General features: G+C 39.3%; 1 pseudogene; it reads right to left on the bottom strand.

Moving 5' to 3' along the window:
• The window catches only part of LOC147446698 (uncharacterized), a 34,651-nt pseudogene that overhangs the window by 3,386 nt on the left and 8,520 nt on the right, over positions 1-22,745 (bottom strand).

Below are 22,745 nucleotides of genomic sequence, written 5' to 3'. Positions count from 1 at the left end.
CCTAGTTTACTGTTAGTTTACTAATTTCAAGGCTCTCTCTCCTCACTATACGTGCACATTAGAGTCCCCCTATGTGAAGGTTTGGCTTTTTAAAACGTGCCTTCTCAAAGTAATAATGACTGCTCCTTAACTCTCCTTGGATTATGTGAAAATCTACTTTTCAGGCCTAGTTTACCCCAAGTTCACCTCCAATCATTGATCAAGAATCTTCCTTAAAAGACGTGCAATTCTCTTTTCCACCCCAGTTTACCCCTAGTTCACCATATCCTAGTTCACCCCTAGTTCACGCGTAGTTCACCCCTAGTTCACCGATTCACCGGAAGGCTAGGATTGCATTTCGCTTCCCACTTCCCTTTCCCACCATAGATCCCCTCTGGAATCTAGCCGTGCCACATAGTGACAAGGCTAGGATACCCTGTGAGTCTTCAAACTTGTCCTAGAAGATGGTGGTTGAGTGCATCCTCATGTACTATTCCCTAGCTAGCATGTGGTGGCTTGCTTGATAGATTCCTCCTCAGGCTCATATGGGGGAAAATATGCTAATCTATCTTTGAGCGTTTTCTTCTTTGGTGTTGACTCTTGCTAAGCCATGTTGCTTGAAATTTTCAAGTGTTAAAGTTCCAAATTCTAGAGTGAGTCGTTTTTTGTAGCAGACATGATTTAGAAGTTGTGAGTAGCAAAATCGGTTTCAAAATTTTATTTAGTGATATAAACCATGCCTATAGGCTTAGAGTAGTGCACATGATTATACATAAGCAATCTAAAGTCATTTGGAGCACTAAAAGTTGGTGAGAAGCCCAAAAACAAACTTATAGACTTTGAAATTGGCAAGTTTGGACTTTAGTGAAGATTTTTGTGTCCAAATACGCACAAAATTAATGGGTGGACTTAGCGAACACTAGCCAAGCTGCTAGTGAGTACAAAAACTCCGATTATGAAGAATAGTTTAGTATCGCGATACTAAACTTTACAATAAACTTGACAAGTTGACATGGGCACTTGTATTACCCATAATAATAAGATTCTTGAGAAAGTTTTGGATGGGTTTGTACCATTGAGTGATGTGCTAGGCCCAACTTTGGCTTTGTGGCTTTAAAACTGGCCATTCACTTTGATTTATTGAGATTTTGTGGTCTAAATCAAGCCAAACTTCTTAAGCACGATGGGAAAGACCCGTGGAAAACACAAGCAAGGTGAAATCCCCTTTGTAGAGGGTCAACCTCTACATAAACACACATCAAAAAACATTCATTGAAAAATTAAGAGATTCTTGAGAGAATACACGACTCTAACTTCCCTTTTCTATGAAGATGCGTTTTGAAATATGGGCCTTTTCACACCTTCCAAGACCTTAATCATTTAAGCACTCATTCCCATGCTCCCAAAATAACTAACAATGTGCCGAACTAATCCAGCTCGGAAGGAATGCTACCCACGTGAGAGCGCGAGCCACTCCAAGCTGCTAAAGTTAGCATACCCTTTATCCAACTATCTACACTTGGCACATTCGATGATTGAATTTTCCCAAAATTTGGACCCGTATCCACAACAATCCTTGATTTTGAGACATTAGTGCAACTTGCTTCATTTGATGCCAAGTGTAATCCCAACGTTCATCTCCTCACCATATCAACGTTCATCTCCTCACCATATCACAATGTTCTGACATCATTATGTACAAACACATCCAATCATCCTCATACAAAATATACTTGTAGAACCAAAAATTAACAATCAACTAAAATCTTCTTAAGAACATATTCAACTTCAAGGACAACTTCATATCCGTAAATTTTGAAGTCTCCACCCAAAAAAATGATTTTTGACTTTTCTTGAAAATATGATGTGACTTTTACTCCAAATCAAAAAATTGGTATGACTTTACAAATTTGCACAATGATTGTCACAAAACTTTTCGTATAGACAAAATTTGTCCAAAAATAGAATCAACTTCAAATAAAAAATAAGCTCCAATTTGTCAAAATCACACAATTCATAGAAATCTAACTCCAAATACCTCCTTCTTTGAGATTCAATCATTCTACTCACCAAACTTTGCAACTTGAGCAAATAGAACAACCAAAGTATCACTCTTATCTCCTTTATTTGAATTCAACAAAATCAGATTCAATATCCTCTTTTTTTCTTCATCGAATTGCAAACTTTGATTCAAACAATATGAAACATAGGTTATTGATTGATCAAACTCATCAACTTTAGTCAGAAGACTCCAATTTGGAACTTTTGCATTCAAAAAATTTAAATAATCCTCTTTGGATATAGAAATTTGATCTTCAAGAGCTCCAATATTATGAACACATGCAATCTCTTCCTTTGAGAACAAGCTCAAATAGCTCAGAAACATGTCTAAAATAATTTTCATCCACAAATTTGTAGTAAATATCACAATGGGTAAAATAGCCTCCTTACCATACACCAAGGGATATGGTGTGAATCCAAGGGATGTGCGATAAGCCCAAAGTGCATCCATAAGGCGATTATGTAATGGAGATTGATAATCGTTTATGTATTGTAGCTGACAAGTGGCAAAAGCTAAGGATAGGCAAGGATATCATATTTTATGTATATTTATTATTCAAGTGCTCATTATGAGCTATGGCCATTTATGCCCGACCGGCCAATGTGTATTCATTTTTGAGCTTTGAAGAATCTATAAATAAATACAATTTACCATTTTCATTATAGATTATCCCAATCACTTTTGTGATTGTTTACCTGTTTAGTGATGATTTTGCATATCATACCATTTACTTCTCCACCAAACCGTTGCATTGTGGGTAGTAGGGAGTTGAATGTCGTTGCGAGATGCCCAAATTTTCATTAGCTCTCCTACTTGGTCTTCTCTAAAACCTGGTCTCCTGTCAGAAATTATCTCAAGAGGAGTGCCGAAATGGCACCAAATGTTTTCAAATACAAACTTAGCCACTTCCGTAATTGTAATTTGGGTGGTAGTAATTGCTTTGGCCCAACTAGTCATGTAGTTCTCACCCATGATGATATACAATTTACTTGATTGGGTCCTTGGCAAAGGCCCAATATCATCAATTCCCCATTTCTCAAATGGTCCATAAGAGATAATAGGAGTTTGTGGCTCGTATGTGAGTCTACTATCGCCAGCCTTCTGACACTCTTTGCATGTTTTACACCAATGATGCACATCTCTTTGTAAACTAGGCCACACAAACCCTGCTTGTAGAATCTTCCTACTAGTGATGTCAAGTGCAAAGTGACCTCCACAAACACCATCACGAAAACTTGAAATGATTGTGGTGATCTCTTTAGAGATAGGTACATACCTAAGAACTTGATCCTTACCTTTGCAGCAGAGGTCGTCATTGATAAGGTGGTATTTTGTTTCTTTACGCACAAGCCACCACTTTTGGCCCTTGGTAAGATCTCTAGGATACTCTCTTGTGTCCAAGAAAGTCATGATGTTAGGCATAGCATCGCTACCTTGGAAGAGAGGCAACTTCAACTTGATTGCACCCAGTGGAACATCTTGTAATTTTTCTTGAGCTAGAGCATCTGCTTCCTGATTTTTAGCTCTAGGTACGTGATGTAATTGCACATATTGAAATTTTCTTAGAAGCTCCTTAACTTGGTATAGATGGATTAACAAGCTATGATTTTTACAAGCCCAAATTCCTTGTACTTGTTTTATTAAAAGCATGGCATCACCAAATACATTTAACCGCTGAATACCATGTGTCACACACCACTCTAACCCAAGAGCTAAGGTTGCATATTCTACCTCATTGTTGGAGTGGGAACGAATGAGATGCCCAATGGAAGATACCTTTCCCCCTTACTCGTTGAAGATGACAATGCCACTATCCTCTTATAGGCTCCATCAAAGAAAAGAGAATGAGCCCTCTCTATCTTAGGGACTTCTAACACAGTTGTTACTTCTTTGTCACTTGTCTTGATCTTTAACTTCTTTTCATAGTGGTGATGGATGAGAATGCCCTCTAGACCACCGGCTCTTGTGGAGCTCTCCACTTGCATTGTGTAGTCAAAATCTTGCAACCTTGTGAACCATTTGGAAGGTCTAGAAGAAACATCCATGTGTTGCATTACATAAGGAAATACTTCTTCCATGGTTAAAGTTATGAATGGTCAATGAAACTTGGTAGTAGCAAACATTAATGCAAGCACCATGTGCTCCAATGCGGTGTATCCCTTCTATGATGGAGTCATCATGCGACTAGAGAAGTAGATAGGATGCATGAAAGAAGTTTGAGGATCCTTTTGCATTAGCATTGCCCCAAGTGTGTCATTTCCCACACTAGGGTTTACATAAAACGGCTCGTCCCACTTTGGAGGTGCAATGGTGGAGTCAGGCTAGAATTTGTTTGACCTCATTGAATTGTTTTTCATTTTCTTTAGTCCAAGTGAAGATCGATGGATAACTTGCTATAAAGGGAGGACCACTTGGGAGAGCAGGTGAATGCACCTACTCAAATACCTCACCTTTTGAAGAAAAGAGACCAACTGCTTTGTTGTGGTGGGAGAGGGCAAAGACACCAAGGCTTGCTTGGGTCAGCTTCAATGCCCTTGGTAGAGATCACATGGCCAAGAAGAGTAACCTTGCTTTCACCAATGTGACATTTCTCCACATTGAGGTTGCGACCCAAACTCCTCTGTGAAGGGATATAAAGCCTGCACCTATGGTATGCTAGTGCAGTCTCGTGCTATCCGAACCCTGTATTTGAGTCTGTTAGGCCACCAATTAGGGTTTTACCTCTTCAAATAACTACTTGGGAATGTATAATGAAGTTCTGAAGCTTCCATGCAATGTCTAGAATGGAGAATTGAAGCGTTTGTATGTGGTTTTTGTCAGGGAGAAAGAGCACCGCAATTGTGTAATTAGCAACGATACTACACCAAATCATCGCACACACACACACACACACACACACACACACACACACACACACACACACACAAGAGTTTTGAGTTGATCTTGGTTCTTTTTCAAAGAGAATATTTCATGGCTGTAGTTTTTTCTTTTGAGTGTGTTTTTAGCCTCAAATATTCTACGACTTACTTGATTTTGCTGTGGACTCTCACAGTTAGAGGGACGACGCTTTCCTAGACGCACTCCGCACTTCTTGACACCGTGAGGCATCATCATCCTTGTTGGAAACCACACAAGTGATGCAAAACTTATCCAAAAAATTGGTGGTGATGTCTTCTCCCTCCTTGCCACTGAACATGGGAAAAGAGACACTTGCCAATGAGCAGACAATCACAAACCCTTTTTTTTTGGAATGACTTAGTGATTCATAAAGGTTTACACAGGGTTGGAAAATTGGAACTGGAGCTAAGAAGAGCACAAGACTAGAATAGAATAAATATTCTTACATCAAAAGAGTGGTAGTAATCAAGAATGGGCAAGATAATGGGACGTGGGCGAACACTAGAGTTGCATACCTTAAGTGTTGACAAGGCAACACCTTCACCACAGCCTCTACCTCTTGTTGAAGTCCACATATTCCTCCATACTGGGTTCAAAATAGACTAGGCAAGAAGAGTCTACCTCAATTGGCTTTCCATTTTGCATGCGGCAGTGACGCTTGGGTGGTCGTACTTCACTTGAACTCTCTAGGCCTAGGGAGAGCATAGGCCCATTTGCTTCCACCAAATGCTTTAGGCTTTGTGGCAGGACTTCGTGGTTGATGTAATTGATGACTCTTTTTCAACCATTGGAGATAAAACCCTTGTTACTACACAAAATTTGATTGATATGAGAGTGCTGATGTGGTTCTCAAAAGCAAAACTTACCGTCCTTTCTTCACCTCCTCTATCGGCACTCATTTTACAAAATGCTTTGATTGGCACTAGTGATGACAACCCGAAGCCCTCCATCTTAATGCTCTTGATTTGTGATTAGCACAAGCAATGCAAGATGGGGATCTTACCTCTTGAATATCAATGATGCTACAACCTTGTAGTAGAACTTTGATGAAGGCCTTCAATGCTTCTACAATCTTCAGTCCTCCAGTTTGAAAACTCCTGTAGACACTCATCCATGATTGATAGCATGCACTGCTACTCTTTGTTAACTAAAGGTCTTTGCGAAGCCCTCCTTAGTCGGGGCACCAAATGAGAGGGGGAAGTGCAAAACAGACCCGGTGGACTCTATACCAAGACTATGTACAATGGCCTCATCATGGGAGATACACAATAGGGGCACCACCTAACTTGGGATGCGGCTAGGACGTAGATGTAGATATCCAAGATGATAGGAATGACACACAATCGATGAGGAAACACTTTTGATACATGAAGTAGGAGGATCACACTCAACACAGTGATATGCATGGCACATGTGAGTGGTCTACATCATAAGGATAAGTTGACTAAACTTTTTGTAATCCACTTTTTTCAATCTCGAAAGATGACAAAGTTGGTTGATCATAACATTGTTGGTTACTCATCAATGTTGTAAGGAATTGTGATCCTAGGTTACCAGTCATTTTGAAGGAATGTCTATAAATGGTTGGGAAACACATCTAAATACCACCAGTCATCTAGAAATGGATAGGTGCATTACAACTATTAATCTTGTGCTAAAGGATATGCTAAGTGAATACGTTAGCACAAAGCAATTCAATTGGAAAGGTTGTCTCTAGTGGGAGTTTGCTTACCATGAGGCCAAGAATGTTGCAACTAGGTTTAGTCCCTTCATGTTTAGGTTAAGTTGTCAACCTCAATCACCAGTTGTGGTGGGGTTGTTTACTGATGAGAAATGATAACAAGTTAAAAACTTAAACTTCCTTGATGAGTTATGTCAGCATGTTACTTTCATGGAAAGTGAAAGGAGTATTCTTTTAGATACCTCTTAGTTGTGGTGACTCATTTGAAATACTTTGTGGGTTCTAAATAGAGTTTACACACTATGTTGTGGATGTAATGCATGTCATAGCAACTAGCCCAATTTGAGTCCAAAAAAGCATGCTAATTTGGCGGCAATGATCTCCCTTGAGATAAAACAACCCAAGATGTAAAGTGCCATTGAAGCAGCAAAAGATCCTCTTAAAAGCCTCCCAATGCTTAGACCATGGGCTACGTAGAAATTTGCTAACCAGTGAGACTGCAAACTAAATATCTGGCAATGTATTGCCTACATAAATAAGACATCCACCAATTTGATAAAGAGTGACATTAGTAAGATCACTACCATCATGAAGAGTTAATTTTAAACCTACTTCCATTGGAATAGCAATAGGTTTGCAGTCTTCAATGCAAACATACATAGTAATATCTCTATGTAGCTTGTTTGACACATCCATCACACTGCTTAAATTGTATGCCAAAGTAATGATGCAAAATCCCCTTCTATATTATATGTTTTGATTTATGGAGTCATAATTGTAATTTGTAGATGGGGATTAGGTGTCCTCAAGAAAGATCTTCATAGTCCATATCCTGAGCATCCTAGTGATGCGTGGGTGGATTTTGAGAGAGAGGAGAGTGGGATCTATTCCAAGGAGTGGATACACAAACTCTATGGTAAGAATACATGGAGAGACTGCCCATGGTTCTTAAGCATGAAGCAATAAGTTATCTTCTCCTAACACAGTATTTGGTTTTGTATAGTGTCCTCACTATTGTTTTGACTCATCTAGGGGATTGATGAGTATCATATCCATTGCTACTGGGCAAAGCAAGGGCAGCCGCCCACTTTTAGTATCAAGGCTTTTTGAACTACTTTCTTTCTATCCACTAAGTAAAAAATACAACTATAAGTCAATGCATGATGTTTAAATGAAATCGGTTCCCAATGATTGATCACATTTTGGATATGAGGCAATTTTAGCACGCAAACATGGCATAAATTGGGACTGTTGGCGTGGTTCCCGTACATCCTGTAGTCCTCATTCATGTAGATCATCTACAAAAGGCGCTTATGGATCCAAAAAGTAGTCTCGAGTAAGTTTATGATGCTTTAGTATCTAATTTCTCTTTTGAAGTCATTGGATAGTCATTCAATCTTCTTACCCATGGCCTTATGCATCGTAAGTTTAAGGCCAAGGGCAACCCAGGGGTCACAGACCTAGGCCAAGGGCTTGGACAACTTAGATGTGGAATGGAGATCCATAATAAGCTAGGGCTAACAGCCACATAGCCTATATATAGAGTGGTAAGGAGGTGGATCTCTCAAGCCAATCTCTTGGGTCCCTACAGTGGTATCATAGCTCAAGGAAGAGGGGATCTATGGAGGAGGGGGGAAAGCATTGTGCAAAAATTCATTCTCTCTCTCTCTCTCTCTCTCCCTCCCTCCCTCCCTCCCTCCCTCTCTCTCTCTCTCTCTCTCTCTCTCTCTCTCTCTCTCTCTCTCTCTCTCTCTCTCTCTCTCTCTCTCTCTCTCTCTCTCTCTCTCTCTCTCTCATTTGACAAGATCGGGGCACAAGGGATGGAATCAAGCGCGGTGTGGGCATGGCCCCTTGGATACACAGAGTCTGAGAAGGAGAGTCGGACATGGGAAGGGGGGGGGGGAGAGAGAGAAATCAAGCGCGGTGTGGGCATGGCCCCTTGGATACACAGAGTCTGAGAAGGAGAGTCGGACATGGGAAGGGGGGGGGGGGAGAGAGAGAGAGAGAGAGAGAGAGAGAGAGAGAGAGAGAGAGTTTAAGAGTTTGTAAAAATGTGTGTGTATGTGTGGAGAGCCAAAAAGCTGCACAAAGGTCACCACCAAAATCTCTTCCAAAGAGACAGATTTTGCCAGAAAGTACAATGGATCTTTAAAGATCAAAGGTTCACAGATGCAGGTAGACAATGCTCAACAATTGCAAAAAGGTATAATATTACAGCCAATGGAGTCAACATCGATTCAAGCAGGTGCTCAAAGCAAAGAGAATACATATAAAGTTCAACCAAAGGACGCTACCATAGCACAAGCAGTCAATTCAGACACAAATCCTAAGATGATCAAGTGCAACATTATTGATGAACACGACTAAAAACTCTCAAGTGAAGTAAAGCTAGATTTTGAGTTAGACAAGAGCCTCATGTCTTTTTGCACTTGGAAAAGATGTGGCCAACCACAGCTAGAAGATGCTCCTGAATTTGTGAGCATATCAAGAGACAAACGAGCACAATGCTGGGGAATCATCTCCACCACCATTGAAGTAAGTTCACAGGTCATCATAGCTCAATTTCATGTGATCACATCAAAAGATATGCCAGACGACATCATAATGGGAATGCCAATGGCCCAGAAGATGTTATAGATACAGAATGTAAATATGACGGAGTCATCACAGACAACAAAGAATGGAGATCAAGACTGGTCACCCGTAGACGTCAGCACAAGGTTCTCTAGCACAGTTAAAATGGAGACTTATATCAAAGCGGATCTTCCTAAAGATGATTCATCTCCATCAATCAGAACTCCAAAAGAGCTTAAAGCAAATCAGGCAATAGCAAGTGCAGATCAAACAAAGCAAAGAGCAACCACAAAAGCTATTGAGCAGATAATGCCACCAAAGCTTGACATAAAGAAGAACAAGGTTGCAGACAACCAAGAAGCAATAGCAAGTCCAAATATCAATCACTCATTTCTAGTTGAATCAGTTTCCGTAAGTCACATTGGAAAACAACGACTCAAGTCACCCTACATAGAGACACACTTAGATAAAGATGAGACCCTGGAAAAAGCAGGACTGAAATCTTCAATAGAGCCAATAGTGAGAATAGTTATAGTTCTAGTAGTGTAAATGGAGAAAGTGTCAGATGTAATTCTCTATTGGATAAAGAAGAAAATTGCAATATGGTTGTAGACAACATTCTGAGCATCCTAGAGATTACTCAGGGAAATCCATATAATAGAAAAATCATGGTTAAGGCTACAAGTCAAAAAGAAATGGTTGCTACCCTTAGCATCCAAAATCATGAAGAGCAAGTAAAATTTCAAGTAAAGTCTTCAAAGGACATGCATTGTGATGTCATCCTTGGACATCAGTGGTTAATTCAACACAAGGCCTACAAATAAGATACAATGCTAATACTCTCTTTTTCAAGTGGTAGCAAGCAGCATTTACAGGTACCGATAATGCTAGATTCAGAGTTGCAGAAGTCACAAGAATCAAAGACAAATCTTGCAAACAAAGGTAAAGCTAAAGTGGACCCTCCACCAATTAGCACAAAAGGTGTGACAGCATATGCCTCTACATCAAAGAACCCTCATGGATCAGCTTTTTCAAGAAAGTCAGGCTTCCAAAACTTCAAGTCAATTGCTGACCCAACTAAAAGCTTTAAGAAGACACCGAGAAAAGCAAAGGGATATCAGCCCAAGTACTCAAGAAATCAAAGGAAAGTCAAGCAAGTGTTTGGTCCAAGAAATTTAGTCAAAGTCAATGATCCGGTTTGGATTAAAGACAAGAAATCAACACAAAAAGACAAACACATGGGATGGATAGCATCATAATGGAGCTTAAAAGAACAGGATTACTATAGAGGTAACAGAAAATATGGGTACCAAAACTGCAAGTTGGAGCATATGAAGTAACGACAAGTCCCTCCCAAGAAAAGAGGCCCACAAGGTATCAACATTGACAATATCCTAGGATACCTAAGAAGCACAGATACAACAGAACAACATTGAAAGATGCTAAAGTCTACCATAACTCTCAAGAGGATATAGAACAAAGATGGATCTCAAAGAATGTTCCTCTTGGACAAGGATTCTACACAGGTTATACAAAGATTTGGCTACCAATAAACCATAAGCCAACTGCAACTACACCAAGCCTGCATGAAGATCTCAAGAATTCAACAAGACCTAAAGCAAAGCAAAGTCAACAAAGGAGTTACAAAAGTCCTCAAGAGATTTGGATTCCTAAGTCTTACAATGCTCCCAGTTAAAAGCCAGATGCCGATAGCCAACAGAGGCCTACAAGAACATCAAAGACTCGTATCAACAACAGGCCCAATTGGAGAATCAAACAGATAATGGAGTCTTCACGCTCAAAGAAGGACAACCCAACCAATGCAAATGCAAATTCAAAGATGATGAAACAGGTATGGCAAAAGAAACCTTCAATGCCAACTTGGTCTTTCACTGATCCTCTTTTTGAGGATTCAAGCTTACTTTTACCTGAATAAATGTTTGTAGTAAGCAAAAGAATGTAAAAAGTCAAGTCACCAGGGTGCAAAAAACACTCTTTGGCATAGTCAGAGTCGGGCTGCTGAGCCATAAATTGAGAAAAGCATTATTCCCAAAGCTTCAAGTCATATTAAACTCTGTGCTAAGAGTTGTAGTCATTAGTCTTACGCTCAAGCTGGAAGAGTTAAGCATATCTAAGTCATGTCGCTCATGCTGAATGAGATGAGCATAAGAGTCAAAGTCTATTAACTTACAATTGGTGGAGTGTCGTAGAGTGCAACACTCAGGCACAGTGCACAGTAAGATGAGAGAACATATCCTTGTGAACAAAAACCATTCTTAAAGGGGTGAGCGAATAGAAAGCTTGGGGATTGCCCAACACTCCTTATGACTTGGTGTTGATCTAGGTGTTAAAGTCATTAAAGTGTCAGCAAAGACCTTGGGGCATGATAACCGACAACGAAAAGACATGTCATAGAGTGAAGTCAATACGGGGCAAATAGGAAGCTTGGGGACTGCCCAACGATCCCTATCGCTTGGTATTGGCCTTGGTATAACTGACAATGAAGACCATGGTTGTAACATTTAATGGCCTAGTAACTTGTGTGTAGTGGAAAATAGCATGAACATAGTGAGCATTTCTTGAGAATAGATGCCTAATGAGAATAACAAGAGTGCTTGGGTGTAGAGAGCAACAAAAAGTATAACACCTTGTTAGATACCATGAACAATACTTCAAAAGAGAGAGAAATTAAGCTATTGAGAACAGTTAAGGACCGGATTTCCGGTCCCCCCTCCAAAAAGCTTTGTATTATGGTTTCTCCCATTAAGAGAGACATTTTACAATACAATGCTTTGTGTTCCTTCAATACTAGCTAGTGCAATGAAGATGGAAGCTTCAAGCACTAAGCAAAACACTTGTAAAACACAACATCAATTCCCTCACGGTCTCCAACCCAAGACCTCACACACCTTTGAAGATGGTGAGAGCTAGCGGGATATGAGAGTAGATTGAGAGGAAGAAGGAGTAGTCTTACGAGAAATATGTACATCACCTCAAATAATCACTCATATTAGCATATCATAGCTTAGTAATTAGCATAGCATAGCATAGCTTAGTAATTAGCATGGTAAAGGAGATGAGCATGCATTGAAGCTTGGCTCTTGGTTGGATTTGCATCACAAAGCCAAGAGTTGTTGGTGTAGGCCTCCCTTCTCACAAGCTTGGAGTAGGTGATAAGCTTTCCATTAAACCTTGAGAAGGAGAGAGAGAGTCTTCTTGCTTCACACATGAGTTAGTGTGTATGCAATAATGGCTTGTAAAATTCATCCCCCTCTCTCTCTCTTGGTCAACCCCTCTTGTTATTTTCTCTTGCTAGCATTTCATTGGACCTCTCCCAGCTTAGCCAATGAAAGTTAAGTAGCATAAGTGATAGCCTTCTGACATGTGTCCCCCTTTCCCCTTTTGTGATAGCTTAAGGTAATTAATTAATGAAACTAAACTCTCATTGGATCCCTTTGTCTCCTGGCCAATAGGAATCAGGCAAGCCATTGGGTTGTTGAATGCTCATTGAACCCCTTGAGAGATTGTCCAATAGTCTTCTAGAGAGTTAAATTCTTATTGGTTCTTTTATTAAGTGTTTTCAAACTAATTAAACTAGACTTACCCTAGCCTAATTCTCATTGGTCCACCTCCATGGCCATCCAATAAGATTTGAGTACACCTTGTGGGCATTTGGGCTAGGGAGCTGGCATGTGTCCCTCATTCCATTTGTATAAAGGAGCTTGTGAGTGTATGTGTGTGTGTGTGTGTGTGTGTGTGTGTGTTTCTCTCTCATCCCCTACTTCCAGGGCTCACCCCCTCCTTTGTAGGATTAATGAAGACTTTTTTGGTACACACACAAAGCATCCAATTTCCGTAGTGATAACCTTTGGACACAACCTTTGAATTTTGGAACCTTAGCCTTTTGGAAGTCTTAATGGGCTGAACCTTAGGGTCTTTAAAGCCCATTATTGCACATTTCTCTTTTGCAAATGGCGCCCCCTTTCGATCCCTATTTTCCCTCCTTTGGATCCCTACTGTGGCCGATCTGCTAGCTTAACCAATATTCTAGCTTTTTCTGCTCTGGCACTTCCACATATTAAATGATCAGTTTAACATGAGAAAATCATTTAGGAGAATTAGATATTAGTTATTATGACATTACCTCTCTCTTGAAATCATAGTCGTCCTCGACTATGGGGTAGAGAATAAATCATATTCATTAGTCCTTTTTCTAGTGGGTAGAGGATCCCTATGTTACCCTACAACATCGTTCCAGGATGGATGACTAGTCCATTTGGCGCTTGAGAGCTTAAGCTTCCGCAAGCATGTCTGCACATAAGTCCTATCAATCTTCCATAGTAGAGTGACAATCTCTACTTAGTGTTTGGGAGACATCGTCTCCGCAAACTTGATCTAAGCATACTACTTCATTTTTGTGCACAATAAACAAAAAGAGAGTCTTATAAGACAAAAACTTTGTTCATTTTTAACATTCGTACATTTGCTTACTCTAGGGAAGCATTGTAAGCATTGAGAAGGTTTAGGTTATCCTTTAATTGTATGACTTGCATCCATCTAGCATCTTCAAAGGATAATTCTTAAACTTAATAAGATATCGTGGAATAGTCTTACCGCCTCTTAATACCTTGTCTTCATGTCGGAGAATGGACTCGGTCTCTAGCACCTCTTCTTGGTCCTCGATCTCTGGTGGGTCTTCAATAGTTGGTTCTTGAGGTGGCTCTCCTTTGTAAGGCTTTAGTAGGCTCACATGGAAAACATTGTGTATGAGCCAATGGCTGGGAAACTTGAGTTGATAGGCCATCCCATTGATTGGCCTAAGAATCTGGAAGGGACCATAGTACCTTTTTGCTAACTTAGCATAGTACTTTTGGTGTCCCGTAGGATTCTTGCCCGTCGTGTGCCTTAATCGAGCCTTGGGAAATCTGAGTAAGACCCAATCATTTTCCTTAAAGGCTTGGGCTCTTATATGCTTATTAGCAGCAGCCTTTTGCCTTTGCTATGAGATAGAGATAGCATCCTTAATCTTTTCAAAAGATTCTTGTAGGTCTCGGCTATACTCATCTGCAACAAAGATCTTCTGGTGTACCTTAAGTAGCACGGGACTTTTTTATCTTCCCTCAATTGCCTCAAAAGGTGCTTTTCCTGTGGAAGTATGTATAGTGTTATTGTAGGCATACTCCACTAAGGGTAAAGTACTTCTCCCATTGGGACCTTTGATCTACTTTTGTTACATAGGCTTTTAGTAGATCAAGAATTGTTAGGTTAGCTATTTCACTTTGGCCATCCGTTTGCGGGTGATAAGCTGTGAGATAGAGATAACATCCTTAATCTTTTGGAAAGATTCTTGTAGGTCTCAACTATACTCATATGTAGCGAAGATCTTCCCGTGTACCTTAAGTAGCAGGGACTTTCCTCAATTACCTCGAAAGGTGCTTTTTCCATGGAAGTATGTACAGTGTTATTGTAGGCATACTCCACTAAGGGTAAAGTACTCTCCCATTGGGACCTTTGATTTACTTTCATTACATAGGCTTTTAGTGGATCAAGAATTGTTAGGTTAGCTATTTCACTTTGGCCATCCGTTTGCAGGTGATAGGCCGAAGAGAAGTTTAGCCTTGTCCCTAAATTCTCAAAGAGACCCTTCCAAAAATTACTGGTCATTCTAGGATCTCTATCCAACACTATGGACATTGGCAAGCCATGGTACTTGAAGATTTGTGAAATGAAGAGGGTTGCCATTTTATGGGCTTTGATAGTCTTTTTGATAGGTATAAAACGAGCTTGTTTATTGAACATGTCTACTATCGTCCATATTCCCGTAGTCCCATGGATAGACTTAGGCAATCCAAAGATAAAATCCATGGATATGCTCTCCCATGGTGAATTAGGGATTGGCAAAGGTTGAAGCAATCCAGATTGCTTCCCTCTATCAAACTTCGTCTTTTGGCATACCACACATTTAGAAACATACTCTTGTATGTTTGTTTTCATGGTAGGCCAATATAAATATGTTTCAATCCCCTTTAGGGTAGACTGAATCCCTCTATGCCCCACATAAGGAGGAGCATGAGATTCATACATTACTTTCTCAAGTAGTGAGTTAGTAATACATAGTCTATTGCCATAGAGAAGATAACCATCTTGTAAAGTAAATGAGTCCTCTTTCTTCCCTAGTGCAAGGGCTGAAATTACATCTTTAAAATTGGGATCAATAGCATACTCATCTATCATAGAAGATAGATCATTGTGAGTTGCTATGGAAACCGCATTCACTCTCGGCCGTCTTGAGAGTGCATCGGCTACTTGATTATGCTTGCCAGCAATATGAGCAATATGAAAATGAAATTGCGAAAGGAAATTTTCCCACCTCATTTGTTTATCGGAGAGCTTGGTCGCGTCATGAAGTACTTAAGACTTTGGTGATCCGATCACAAAAAAACTTATAAAAAAGAAAAAACTCATAAAAAATAAAAAAAGAGTATTTTTTTTAAATCTAGAAAAATAGAAAAACATAGACAATTCAGGAAAAAATGAAAACCTCTTAGAAAATTCATTAAAAAATAAAAAATTCCACAGATAAATCACAAAAACTATTAAAAATTCATTGAAAGTCACAGGAAAATCATAAATTGGTCGGAAAAAATCAAAATAAATCACAAAATTTCATAGAACCTTCAAAAATTCCCAAAAAAATTTCAAAACTCACAAAAAAACTAAAAAAAATCAAAACTTTTCAAAAAAAAAATCATAAAAATATCAAAAATTTAGAAAATTCAAAATTTTATGAAAAATTAAGAAACATAAAAAGAAGTCATCGAAAGAGCCAGAAAAAGCCAAAAAGAAGTCGAAAAGCGAAAAACACCGCCGAAAAAAATCACACACGAGTAAATCAAAAGCCAAAAAGCTAAGCCAGGAAGTGCACCGCAATGCGACCTAGATCAACAAAAAAAGGACTGAAACAAGCGAGCAAAATGACCAACTCGAAGTAGTAGAGCGGCAGACAGATTTCAAAAATTTGGCACGCTGGAAATTGGCAAGTGCAAGTGATTGCATTGAAAATTGAGCTTCTAATCTGACGAAGAGGGGTACAAATCTTAGTGGATTGTAGATTAAGCTGTTCAAGGCCCAGGTTTTCATCATTTCAAAAGGTTGCAATCATTTTTTACAGTGTCGAGCTAGAGTTAATCAACTCTTGTGAGATTGAAGAGCAGTGAATTGCAAAAGTGCTTTGGCATAAGCAGTATTGTCAAACCCAAGCAGGAGAAATTTTGCTAGTCAACACCAAAATCTGCTAGGAGGGTTTTTACAAAACCAGTCAACATGGATTCATCTCGAGCTGAGAGTTCAAGTACAGCATAGAAAACTAGTAGTAGTGGCAACACAGCAATAGAGCAAATATTACATCTATATGCCTACAATGGAGATAAATTTTTGTACCACAGATTCAAAAGGCCATAGATACTTAATAAGCAACAAAAGCAACACAGGAGCCAAGATCCTATTGATTAAAGTAAAGCCAGATTCAAAAAACTCCCAGATGTTCACAAACTTCAGTGGAGCCAGGTATTGCAAGCTCAAAGACGAAGTGCAAATAGAAGTTCATAAAGTCAACCCAAGTGGTTATCCAGAAATCTGCACAAGCCAGAAAAACATACAATTGGTGCATATGCAATCATGGTCATTGTACATGGATTATAGTGGTCAGATCTATAGTCGAGAGCCAGAATTGCAAGATCCAACAGATCAACCAATAGAAGCTAGTCAAATTGGAGAACCAAGCCAAAGACAATACAAAGGTCAAAAGATGGAGCATTCTACAACTTGATGCTTAGTGTTCAGAAAGAAGATGCCGACAACTTGGCAAGCACAGAAGCAGAAACTTCTCAGCTAGAGCTTGAGATGACAGAGCCAGTTGAAATACCACCAATCATGGCGAATTGCTTAGATTGTGGATGAAAAGGTGGACATTTTTCTAAACATTGTCCAAGAAATCCAAACAATAGGGACACATCAACAACTACCAAGCAAGGCATAGAGAAAATCAGAAATGTGAGTCTCAATGTAAGTGCATTTAACTCGTCACTTTTAATGCAATCATATGATTTTGCATTACCGTTAGAAGCACTAGTAAAAACCCTGCAAGTTCAAAATCAGCGTAAAGATGTACAGGCACCTGAAAAGCTTAAAACTGATTCTTTGAACAACAAATTCTTGTATGAATTTGGTCAAGGTGTCCAGATATCACTGAATGTTGAAAATACTATTAGGTTTACAAATGATTGTGCATCCACTACCACAAGTGTGCAATCATTCACGAGTCTAAGGGACACATCAAACAGAATGATGTTAGCTTTGTATGATATACATAATTCATATGCACACTATGTAGACCAAAAAGGGAAACTATACAAAAAGGATCAACCAGTGTTTGAACGACCCACATACCAGCTCATAGAAGTGCGTCTAGTGATATATAAGAAAGGATGGCTCATTTCAAAGGAAAGAATATATTATAGCCCATCCTCCCTAGAGCTGAAGGATATTACCCAAGTGAACCCAAAAATCTGTTCAGAGCCAAACTCTCCTCCATCGAAAATCAAGCTTCGATGTTGTGACCAAACAAGCATATACTTTGTCCAAAACAATAGTAGATATAGACAAGATTCTAGTATCTATGATGCCTTGGGTCCTGAAACCACATAAGCTCATATCATAAGAGACCCCTAGGATAGACAATATCAGGGAAAAAATAATGCTATTTATATCTTGACTTGGAAAATAATTTGTCATGTTTCACGAAGATACATAGGGAACTATGCAAAAGGTTTACAAATGCCAAGCATCAACAATGCTACCAAAAGTGTACCTTCATAATTCCCAAAGGTGGGACTAAATCAGAGCCAAACAATTTTGAACTCTTACAATGAAGCAGGTTATAATGATCACCCTAGGAAGGGGGGAGCTGTAAATCCATCAAGCTCAGCTTATGTACCAAGAAATGCTACACCAGTTAGAAGCCCTAGATCCTTTAACCAACAAACACCTTCAAGGCAGAAACCATTGAAAGATCATATGGTTGTTGGAAGTTTCCAATTGACCCAAATTCCCTCAGAATCTGTAGACAAATGCTTATATGAAGATTATGAGGGACAAAATTTTCAACTCATCATATCAAAGTGTAAAGCCAACAAAACAAATAGTGTTCAAACCATTAAATGTGATCAAGCTCACATATGCATATCAAAATGCACATGGTATCGAATATCAGCAAGATCAAGACCTTATACAAACCCCTATGGATAGCCCCCGACTGAAGTCAAAGACTATGTGAAGATGATACAAAGCTTCAAGTTGTTAGAACATGTGACACAAAAGTCAAAATCCTTGGGGGATAAAGTCCAAAAAGCTGAACAAAGGTCACCACCGAAATCTCCTCCAAAGAGGCAGATTCTGCCAAAAAAGTACAATGGATCTTTTAAGATCAAAGGTTACTTGGATGCAGGTAGACAATGCTCAACAATTGCAAAAAGGTATAATATTACAACCAATGGAGTCAACATCAATTCAAGCAGGTGGTCAAAGCAAAGAGAATGCATATAAAGTTCAACCAAAGGAAACTACCACAACAAAAGCAATCAATTTAGACACGAATCCTAAAATGATCAAGTGCAACATTATTGGTGAACACGAAGAAAAAATCTCAAGTGAAGTAAAGCTAGATTTTGAGTTAGACAGGAAGCTCATGTCTTTTTGCACTTGGAAAAGACGTGGTCAACCACAACTACAAGATGCTCCTGAGTTTGTGAGCATTTTAGGAGACAAACGAGCACCACCACCCTTGAAGTAAGTTCACATATCATCATAGCTCAATTTCATGTGATCACAGCAAAAGATATTCTAGACGACATCATAATGGGAATGCTAATGGCCCAGAAGATGTTAAAGATACAGAATGTAAAACGACGAAGTCATCACAGACAACAAAGAATGGAGATCAAGACTGGTCACCCACAGACGAAAGCACAAGGTCCTCTAGCACAGTTAAAATAGAAACTTATATCAAAGCAGATCTTACTGAATATGATTCATCTCCACCAATATGAACTTCAAAAAAGCTTAAATCAAATCAGGCAATAGCAAGTGGGAGATCAAACAAAGCAAAGAGCAACCAAAAAATCTATTGAGCAGATAATGCCACCAAAGCTTAAAGTAAGAAAGAACAAGGTTGTAGACAACTAGCAAGCAATAGCAAGTCCAAAAATCAATCACTCATTGCTAGGTGAATCAGTCGTAAGTTAGATTGGAAAATAGTGACTAAAGTCACCCTACATAGAGACACAGTTAGATCAAGATGAGACCCTGGAAAAAGCAAGATTGAAATCTTCAATAGAGCCAACAGTATAGTTCTTAGTAGTGTAAATGGAGCGTGTCAAATGTAATGCTCTATTGGATAAAGAAGCAAATTGCAATATGGTTGCAGACAACATTCTAAGCATCCTAGAGAGTACTCGAGGCAATCCAGATAATAGAGAAATCATGGGTAAGGCTACAAGTCAGAAAGAAATGGTTTCTACCCTTAGCATCCAAAATCATGAAGAGCAGGTAAAGTTTCAGGTAAAGTATCCAAAGGACATGCATTGTGATGTCATCCTTGGACATCAGTGGTTAGATCAACACAAGGCCTACAAAGAAGATACAATGCTAATACTCTCTTTTTCAAGTGGTAGCAAGCAGTATTTATAGGTACAGATAATGCTAGATTCAGAGTTGCAGAAGTCACAAGAATCAAAGAAAAATCTTGCAGACAAAGGTAAAGCTAAAGTGGACCCTCCACCAATTAGCACAAAAGGTGTGACAGCAGATGCCTCTACATCAAAGAACCCTCATGGATCAGCTTTTTCAAGAAAGTCAGGCTTCCAAAACTTCAAGTCAATTGCTGACCCAACTAAAAGCTTTAAGAAGACACTGAGAAAAGCAAAGGGATATCAGCCCAAGTACTCAAGAAATCAAAGGAAAGTCAAGCAAGTGTTTGGTCCAAGAAATTTAGTCAAAGTCAATGATCCGATTTGGATTAAAGACAAGAAATCAACACAAAAAGACAAACACATGGGATGGATAGCATCACAATGGAGCTTAAAAGAACAGGATTAATATAGAGGTAATAGGCAGATATGGGTACCAATACTGCAAGTTGGAGCATATGAAGTAACGACAAGTCCCTCCCAAGAAAAGAGGCCCACAATGTATCAGAATTGACAATATCTTAGGATACCTAAGAAGCATGTATACAATAGAACAACATTAAAAACATGCTAAAGTCTACCATAACTCTCAAGAGGATACAGAACAAAGACGGATCTCAAAAACGTTCCTCTTGGACAAGGATTCTCCACAGGTTATACAAAGATTTTTCTACCAGTCAATCGTAAGCCGATTGCAACTACACCAGGCTTGCATGAAGATCTCAAGAGCTCAACAAGACCTAAAGCAAAGCAAAGTCAACAAAGGAGTTACAAAGGTCATCAAGAGATTTGGATTCCTAAGTCTTCCAATGCTCCTAGTCAAAAGCGAGATGCCGACAGCCAATAGAGGCCTACAACAACATCAAAGACTTCTATCAACAACAGGCCCAATTGGAAAATCAAACAGATAATGGAGTCTTCACAGTCAAAGAAGGACAACCCAACCAACAGAAATGTAAATTCAAAGAAAATGAAATAGGTATGGCAAAAGAAAACTTCAATGCCAACTTGGTCCTTCACTAATCCTCTCTTTGAGGATTCAAGCTTATGTTTACCTGAAGAAATGTTTGTAGTAAGCACGAGAATGTAAAAAGTCAAGTCGCCAGGGTGCAAAAAACACTCTTTGGCATAGTCAGAGTAGTGCTGCTGAGCCATAAAATGAGCAAAGCATTAGTCCCAAAGCTTCAAGTCATATTAAACTCTGTGCTAAGAGTCATAGTCATTAGGCTTACGCTCAAATTGGAAGAGCTGAGCATATCTAAGTCATGTCGCTCATGCTTGATGAGATTAGCATAAGAGTTGAAGTCTATTAACTTACAATTGGTGGAGTGTCATAGAGTCCAACACTCACGCATAATGCACAGTAAGATGAGAGCACATATCCTCGTAAAAAAAAACCATACCTAAAGGGGTGTCAGCTTGCAAAGCCATATCATATGCTTTTATAGCTACACCATCTTTCTGAATAACCCCTCAAAATCTTTCTTGCACATCATATTGTTTCCCATGCATTTCTGTGTATGCATAAATAGGATGTCCCATCATTGGACATATGCATTAGACACTCTTTTTGCTTCCACCTATGAACCTTGAGTGGACTACAACAAGCAACAAGCTAACCGCCAAATTATACAATGGAGTCAATATTGAGCGAGTAGGAATATGGGGACTGTCCAACGCTCCCTATTGCTTGGTGTTGACGTTGATGTTAACTCCGTTACAACCGCCAGCAAAAAGACCTTGGGGCATGATAACCAACAAAAGAAAGACAAGTTATGCAATAAGTCACTACTTAGCAAAAAGAAAGCTTGGGGATTGGCCAACACTCCCTATCGCTTGGTGTTGACCTAGGTGTTAAAGCTGTTACAAGCGCCAACAAAGACCTTGGGGCATGATAACCGACAATGAAAAGACATTTCATACAGTGAAGTCAATACAGGGCAAATAGGAAGCTTGGGGACTGCCCAATGATCCCTATTGCTTGGTATTGACCTTGGTATAACCGACAATGAAGACCATGGTGATATGATTACAAAAATGCAGTTAAGTCAATACTAGGCGATTAGAAATCTTGGGGTACGCTATTACAAAGGACAAATGCAACATCATCTCTCACATCAGACCTACTCGGACCAATGAAGATGCTACAGCAAATTGAACCTCATCAATAAAATCAACGACAATTGAAGAAATTAGCCCATCAACAACCAATCAAAAACCTTCCACAGCCTCCACAGACACTTTTCAACAGTGCCTGAGGACTGGCACTAAAATCGGAAGGGGAGAATGTTAATTGAGTCAACATCAATTAACAAGAGTTACTAAAGACCGAAAACATACGGATGCACATCGAAGATCAACCGGAAGAAACAGTAAAATTTGGAGTTACACAATTTCCACATTTTTCCAAAATGGTCATGAATTGTAAATTCTTGATTTATTTCAAGCCATTGTAATATTTTAATGTATTACGGGCTCAATGGGAGTGCCAAGCTATAAAGAACAGGTCAGTTAGTGTGCCTAGTAGCAAACTCAGTAAGTGGTGGAGTCCTAAAGGCCTTGGGCGCTCGGACATTGCATATTTTTACCCTAGGTATATAAGGCAGTGTGTAAAAGAAATTAGGGTTCTCAAGCTCATTTGTTGAGAACACTCTCTGGTGAGAGCTCTTGAGGTGTGTGGCTATGGAGCCATTGAGCTTCTCCTTGCTCATGTGACTTGGTTTACACTAATAAATGCTTAATTATCTTTCAATATGCCTCTCTCATGCTTCTTATGCTCCTATGATGCTTAGATTAGCTAGATCGT

The sequence above is a fragment of the Adiantum capillus-veneris genome, chromosome 12 (assembly GCF_014529385.1).
Source record: "Adiantum capillus-veneris isolate H3 chromosome 12, ASM1452938v2, whole genome shotgun sequence".
Taxonomy (NCBI): Eukaryota; Viridiplantae; Streptophyta; class Polypodiopsida; order Polypodiales; family Pteridaceae; genus Adiantum; species Adiantum capillus-veneris.
The sequence above is the reverse complement of the archived record's forward strand: the minus strand, read 5'-3'. Positions and strand labels throughout refer to the sequence as shown.